Source organism: Thermobia domestica, chromosome 2, assembly GCF_964235325.1.
Source record: "Thermobia domestica chromosome 2, izTheDome1.hap1.1, whole genome shotgun sequence".
Classification (NCBI taxonomy): domain Eukaryota; kingdom Metazoa; phylum Arthropoda; class Insecta; order Zygentoma; family Lepismatidae; genus Thermobia; species Thermobia domestica.
The window spans coordinates 7,082,125-7,090,817 of NC_137455.1; positions in this window are offsets into that span (position 1 = coordinate 7,082,125).

An 8,693-nucleotide genomic window follows, 5' to 3' on the forward strand; every position below is an offset into this window, starting at 1 on the left:
AGAGCTGTGTTGGAGTCAGTGGCGGCTCGTGGAATTTAAAAGTGGTGGGGCACATCCAAAATACCTACATGCTAGGGCGTCATATATATATATATATATATATATAGAGAGAGAGAGAGAGAGAGAGAATACGCTTTTACTGAAATGTCTATTGCATGTTCTATTTTTAAACACTTGGTTTATCGATAGCTCTGGTCTAGCTGGGCCTAATTCTTTTGCTAATAGACTATCTTGATAATATAGGTTTTTAGTTCAAAGTATCTTACCTGAGTCATCTCACATGAATTATGACACTACACAAAACAAGCACACTACACTGACACTGACTAGGACGGAATAAGCGCTAATAAGACTATAGTTAAAAAAAAAAAGCCCGTTTACCAGTGTCCGGGCTGTCTATTTCATTGTTAAGGGGGTAGCAGTTTCATTCGGTCGAGTGCAAGCCATCGCGAACACATTTCAAGGCAGGTTAAAGGGTTGCCATGTTATGAACAATTGTTAAGATGGGGGAGAAAAGAAAAGAAAAAAACTACTGCAACAGTAAACGACTACTAAATTTCTAACAGAAAACAGAGTGACTATTCTCTTGAATCCTGCCATCGTTGAAGATCAGTAGCGTGATATTCAGGGATGTATTTAACTTTTTTGCCGCCTTCGAGCCATTATAAAAGTGCCGCCCCGTCAATAACAATAAATTAAATACTAGGTGTAGTATAAAAATTCTGAGACAGTTGCTGATTATGAAACCAAGTTGATGAGATCAGCCAAGTTCAAGAATAATAATACAACATTGAGGCACTCAAATTTCTTGCGTTGGCGGCTCGGTTGATATGTTTGAAAACTGTAGGTAATTCTGGAAGTTTATCAACAATCAAGGGCGCCCATCAGGGGGGCAAGGTGGGGCGCTCGCCCCCTAGAAGAAATTGTACTTCGGAATATCGAAAACCCAATAGAATTTTTACATTAGTTACAGCAAAATTTGAACCCATATTTGAAATGTCGCGTATACTTGCCCCCCTTGTCAACAATGGAAATGTTTTAAAATTACTATAAAAGAATAAGGTGCCAGCAATACGAGAGGGAAAATAATTTATGTAAATTAATAACTGGATTGTTAATTACTCACTTCTTGCCAAGCAGATTCTTCTTCTTTCTTTCTTTCTTTATATATATATATATATATATATATATATATATATATATATATATATATATATATATATATATATATATATATATACTTACAAATACAATAATCCCGAGTCATATCGCCATAACTATGCATAATAAATAAATACCTGAAATTTCCAAAGCTGGTATTTAAAAAATGATCTCAGAAAACTCACCGTCCCAGTAGAGTGGTCCTTAGGTATATGGGAGAAAATTAATTTTCGAATTTCTTCCGCCGCACCCCCTATTTCTTTTCCTTTGGTAATAGAAACATCATATACAAAATTTCACAAAAATCCATCAACGTTAACCCGTGCCGCAAAGCAGTTGATTTCTGTAAAAAGGAACCCATTTGAATTTCAATAGCACTCGATTTACTATTTGTCAATAAACTTATAGTAATTATCACAAATGTAAACAGGACAATATAAAGCTTTCCTCTGTGATTCAGAATTGACTGGTTTCAAATACAGTCGGTTTGTTATCAATCAACAAGCTACAAGCATCGTGGTCATCGTCCGTACGTATAGTACTTATGGTAATGCACAGTGTTCTGAACCACTGTGGAAAATATATTTGGATCTGTTTCTCATGGCACTTGTTTCGTTAGTAAATTTTACATGAGTTACAAATCAATCAGCTAATAAATACAAGTAAAAATGATAGTGGCTGATATTCCAAAAAATGGGCAAAAACATATTTGAATTGTAGATCGACTTAATGATAACTTACTTTTTACGCAAGGTAGCTTTTTCACATCCTGAAAGCAATTTTCTATAGTCTTTCACCACTTGCAAAAGGAATTGTTTCTGTTCTTCATGTTTAGTTAGAACTGCATTGTGATCTTCCATTAACTTTCCGCTCTTTCCACTGCGTCATTTGTAACATGCAACTACTTTTTCTCGAAAAGAAATTCATCATTGGTCGACCAACAAACCGGTCAAGGTCTAGGAAAACCTGTAGAAATCCGAAACCTTTTGAAGAACTTCTTCATGTTTCCTATAACAAAATCATTAATTTCTTTTTCTTCAATATCATCTATTTCACTAGCGTGCAGTTCAAATCGCTTCATCGTTTCATATGAACTGTCACTATTTTTAAATTTTTCTATTTTGTGTTTTGTTCATTATTGACATTCTCGTCAAAAAAATTAAAGTGCTCATACTCTTCTAAGAGGTACCAAAGATGTTAGGAAAACTTCAATAAAGCCATTCTCGAGACATCAGAGTTTATGAGTTTGTACGTTTGAAGGCTCTTCAAAAATGGTAAATCTTGATGTGGTGAACGAGATGCACTGGAAAAAGTAAACCAAGCTTTTACATAAAACATAAACCAAGCTTTTTAGAACAGAAAAAGTGCACACTTGACACAGTCCTCCTCCTTCCCGCTCATTTAATTTAAACTGATTACTAAAGAGACATATTTTTAAACATCATAAGGCTTTCCCATCCACCTTGCCTGATGTACAGCTCCAGGGAAATGGAAAGAAATATCTCCAGGAGGCGTACTTCCTAGAAAAATTACACTAAGCTCCAAAAGTTCTCTGTAAACTTCTCTGCATTTCCAAATTTTGAACAGCAAAAACTAGCGTATCTTTCTTCATATTGCAAAGAACTGAATTAGCACTTCGATCAGAAAGTCATGTAATAAAATTGTGTTGAAATCTCGGCCACTCTTTCTGGAAACGCTTAAAAATTGGCACATCAATCAATTTATAGCGATCAAAAGCCGCAACGAGTCGTGGAGTAATGGAAGATCCTGTCACTGCCTCATCAGAATCTACTCCTTCCATTGGAATTGTATTTTCTGTTTGACATAGGCTACATCTTCGTCTTCACCACTTGAATTGATAATCGACTATTCACCCGTTTCGCTCAATTCACAGGTCGTCTTTTTTGCCTTTGAGATATAAGGAATTTGTATTAAGTCTAAAGCATTTGCATGCGTTGTATCAAATAAATCGTCTAACATATCTAAGAAATATGTCTTGTCTACACTTCCCTTCACTATTTCCTATACTTGATTTTTGAAACCGATGTCACATTTCGTACAATCCAATGAGTTTATCGATGCTGTGGTGAGTATCCTTGATCGGTATTCTTTCTTTAGACCGAAACATTTCTGTTTGACGAATTGCTAACCGAGCATTCTCTCTTAAAGGTAATTTCACATTCGTATGTTATAAAAGAATGCACTAAGTACTTGTCTGTTGAACAGTAACTTACAACCCAATATCTGTTTACTCATATTACCGAGGTAAATACCACTATGATAACTGATTTCACTAGACACCCAACACATAATGATCGCTTTGTTCATTTAATCACATGTGATGATACAAAACCCACAACGAAACTTCAGTTCCCTAAAAATAACAATCATATCAAAAGATCACAAATACAAAATCAGAAACTCTAATACATGTTAGAAATAGTATAAAATTATTTTATTAACGATAATAGTTGTAATTAAAAACAAAGGAAAGAACGATTTAGTTCTAAATGGTCGTAAAAAATAATTGTTTGAAATTTATTTATTATTTTCAATTTAATTTGTTCATAAATCCGCTAAAAATTACACAAAAATGGGATTAAATAGAATAATTTAAGTCTGTGAATGTATTGCCATCTATTGAGCAACATTGGAAACTACTGATTTCTAAATCCTATTCCTATAGATTAAAATGTCTTTGCGGCACCATTTATCGTCGTCATAACGAACTTAAATTTACAAAGAACGCTTTTCTCATTAAAAGGAAAAAAATTAAGGGGTGCGGTCTCAGATATACACAACTTGAGAAATAAGGACCACCCTACCGTCCCAGGCCATGACCCACGTTGGCCCATGTGTAAAAACGCCCCGGATTGATATTTTGTGTAACGAATTATTTGTTTGTTTTCAACAACAATTTGTTTCAACTACTATATGTCCATTACTTCAATTATGTGTGGTTTCTTTATTACTTTTCTGGGAAACATTTTATACGTAAAGTGTAGCTCCTATTTGAAAATACGATTGCAGATGCCGATTGGTAACTTATGCGTGTAAATTTTAGAAGGTCAATGTATTGTAAATTAACTGCTCCATGGTGGCAACCCTTAATATGTCATTCGCTATACCCTGAAAGGCCAAGTATAAACCTTTTCCATCCCCAAATTCTGAAAATGGCTTGACCCTCCTTCCGTTCCACTCTGTACAGAGTTGAGTTTCCTTGTCGCGACTTTCAGCGCCTCATGCGACAAGTCTCAACATTAATGTGCCCATTTTCAATGGACATAGCCATAACATCCTCTGCCACCTCTGATGATAGGGCTACTGTCAAAGCATAGGGATTGTAAGTCCGCAGCCAAAAAACAACCGTTGCTGTGTTGCCAAGTTTCGTCTATCCTACGAGAGCGCATAACCACAGCCTCCTTCACTTGCAAACACGGCTGTGGCGGAACAAATACAAACATTACAAAAGAAAGAAAAAGAAAAAAAAGCTTCTGTTAATGTATTAGTACTGATTTAATAATTGCAGTTCTATTTAGATCATGAATGGCAGGGCACGTGACCGGGTGCCCCTTAAACAGATCCGCCGTTGGTTGGAATGTGCTGGTCGTACAATTTATATTGTAGTCTTTAGGAATTGCTGTGTTTCTATTGGTTGTTTTTGTTGGCTAATGGCGTGCTCTGATTTTGCTGGTGGAAACTGCTCTCTGATTGGCTGATGGTTCTTTTCGTACTGAGAAGCTGGATCCAGATGTCAGGTAGATGATAACCTTCGTCTCTGTTGCTGGATGACTTGTATATACGGATGAATAGAGATTCATGTATTTTCCTGTCTCAGAACTGTTTCCTTTTCTTTAGTACTTCAATTTGGTCCCAGGGGCCGCGGTGGCTCAGTGGTAGAGCGTTCACCTCTGGTGCTTGGGGTCCCGGGTTCGATCCCACCCTCCTCCAAGTGAACTTTGTGGTGGACAAACACCGTGTGCGTGGGTTTTTCTCGGGGTTCTCCCGTTTCCTCTCACTTTCTTCATTCCACCATTTCATTCATTACTCATCATCACCGTCTCCTTTAGTCTAACCGGCATAACAGTGGGACGTAAAACAAAGATTTTTAATTTGGTCTCACAAGGCCGTATGATTGTATTGTATGCAGTGTTCGGCTATTGCAGTTTTTTCCGGTTGTTTAAGTCTGGTGTGTCGCTGGTGTTCTTTCATTATGTCTTCAATGTTCCTTCCCGTTTCACCTGTGTAAGCGGCGTTACATTCACAGGTGATCCTATAGATGCCCGGTGTCTTTAATCCCAACGAGTCTTTTGCAAAGCTCCTGATCTTCGGTGGAGGGTGAATTGTACGACCAGCACACTCCAACACATAGCTCTGAAGATGTTGCCGCTGTATGGTAACGAAAGCTCAGTACAGCAGCACTCACTCTGGCAGCAATCCCGAGAACATTGGATTAATTAAGACTGAAGTAGTTCGCATTCAAAAATGAGATTACTAAGTGTACCGATTCATTTATCGTACCAACAGTGATATGCATCTTTCTTTTTAATTTGAAGTAATTTTAAATGTCCATAATGGACGTACCTTTTATTGTCACTGAATACTTTTGCCTTCGCAGATTCGAGAGTTAAATCCAGATCGTGTGGCTGTCAGTTCACTACAGATTATTTCCGATCTTATTCGGTTACGCACCGCCATTCGTTTGCATTTATCATTCATCTCTTTCACTTATAAATTGTAAAATAGTAATCTTTTTTTTAAAATTTAATTTAGTACTTACCTTTGAACAATCCATTACAATTGTTAGTTCACGCACAGTCATATAATAGTATCAAAACCTTATTTGATCCTTTTTTAATTATTATTAGAATACAACAGACATGGTACCGTATTTGCGCGAGTATAAGTCGCGTGCGAATATACGCTGCACCTAAACTTTTGACACCAGATTATAGAAAAAGTAAATCTAATATAGGCCGAACTACTAAATTTACACAAAAGTTGTGTTGCAGCAGCTTTGGGTGTGTGTATCAGTCATCCATTCAAAGCTACTGGAAGACAGTTCTATAGAAATTACATCATGAACAAAACTTCAATGCCAGAACGCAGTTTGCAACGTGCATTTAGGTCAGAAGTGTGCCGTTGGATATTGGCTGCTTGGCGGTCAATATCGGAAGAACTTGTCATAAGTTTTTTTTTTTCTTCTTTCTTTAAAAGAAAAATGAAATTTCCATTAATCTTGATGGAACTGAAGATTACCTTCTTTGTGATGTGACTGAGCAGCATCCTAGATAGTCTAGCGGGGGTGAAGAATCAGACACTGGTGATTGTGCTTGATTTGGGTGGGTCCAGTCCGCAGCAAAAAACCTGCAACATGAGCATATAAGTTTGTGAAACTACGCCTAATAGCACAGGGAATAAACATAACATCTAAGTGGCACAAATCACGCCAGGAGAAACCTCTGCGTCCTCCCTTGCATACTTATTTTGGAGCAAAAGACTTCGTCGTTTCACAATAAACTTACATGCTCATGTTGCAGGTTTTTTGTTGCGGACTGTGCAAACAAGCTCACGCAATTTTGCTAAACAAAGTTGCTTTTCGTTTTTTCAAGAACAGGTACTGTATTATAAATATACTGTATATATTATATATACACATTGTAAAACAAAGATATGTAATCCTGTTAATAAAAGTATTAAGTGTACAAGTGGTTTCTGTGCCAGTCTAAGGTATTATCGGTACCCAATGAAGGTGGCAATTTTTGCGAACAAGGTAAGTTTTGTGCTATTTTCTTCTTGTGTCTTTGATGGTTTACAAAAGTAATTTAAAATGGTATTAATTTCAACTCAGATGTCATTTTGAAATTGACGATTTATTATGAGGGAAAAATTCGATTATAGGCAGCACCATGATTTTTTTCGAGACAAATTTAGGAGAAAAGGTGTGGCCAATGTTCGCGTGAATACGGTATAATTATGAACTGTAATACAATTCATCCTTCATCTGTAGCAAGTAAAGAATGCTTTCGGAAGTGGAAACATGTTTGTGTGGTAATAGAAATTATGTCGTACGCTAAGCTCTAAATTATTATTAAAACTTAAAGAAACAGGACATACTTTTGTGTACATTTCTGGAATCCCTAGAACTTGCGACCATAAAGTTGACGTTGCTGTTTGAATTTCAGGAGCGTGTAAAGGGGGTGGCTTATTCATTCTGTCTTTAGGAGTGCTTGTAAGAGATCACCATACGTGTTTCTTAAGAATTTCTCGAGAGTTAAATTTTGAGAAGCAGTTACCGATCGTTATGTTCTTAACCACGAAGAGAAGAGCCAATTATAAATGTGTAATTGCAAGTGTGTGATTTTTTTTTTTTTTTTTTTTTTTTTTTTTTTTTTTTTTTTTTCAGGAATGGACAATAATATTTCAATGTCGCCCGCTTGTAAAATATGGTCACAAATGTACGTCAATTGAGTTGGAAAGAATCTATCTCTATGCGAAGTATTTTTGATGTTTTCTTTGTGTGTGTGTGTTTGTCATTATCCTGTGTATTTCAAAACAGAAATAAGCCAACCACTAGACCAGCGGGCACGGCTGGTACCATTTCATGTCCCGATCAAGCGAGCATATACGAACTGCACATTCTCGCTACTTTTATCTGGAAGTTTCGGGTTCGAATCTACGTGCAGCTATCCTTACATACCTACCTAGGAAATATAGACTGACCTACTTTCTGCCCAGAATAAAATATATCAACTGTGTCTGGACTTTCATTAAATAATGTCGGAGGTTTTAATGAATATATGTTTGAGACTTGAAATTATCCAAGAATATCGTTAGTTAGAATCCAATATTTACTTATAAACAAAAATTGACGCATTTTAACTCTAATTACTAAAAAGATAAAGGGAAATACTTCGTTGATAACGTTTAAAGTTTCCTGTATAGTTTATTCTATGACCTTGTTCACCAGGTCAGGTCACGCACATGAAGACAATGACTTTGTATCTTTCCATACCTTGAATGCACCTTGGTAAAATTCACTTAGCTGACTTTTACACTATTGTTTCGCACAAGAAATGGGGGTCTTGTCACTGTTGAATGTCTTTCCTCGCAAGTGGGCCTTCAGACGACCAAACAGGAAGAAATCCTTAGGAACTAAGTCCGGACTATAGGGAGGCTGAGGGACGATTTCACGCCCCCATTTTCATGATTTTCTGCTGTCAACGGCTGTGAGAGGCATGGCATTGTTATAATTGAGTTTGACGAATTTATCTTGTAGTTCCGATCTCGATCTGGAGAGCACGTCGTACCTTATCCAGTGACAAACAATAACGCTCCTTGTTAATTGTGGAGCCATGTTTCAAGAAATCTACAAAAATTATACCGCACTGATCCCAGAAAAAGGAGGCCATATTGTTATATTTTATATATATATATATATAAAGCTGCAACCGACATTGGACACTGGCGTGGTCCAATGTATGATCCTCATAAATCGGAAGCAACTTCCTATGAACTGGTGTACACTCATG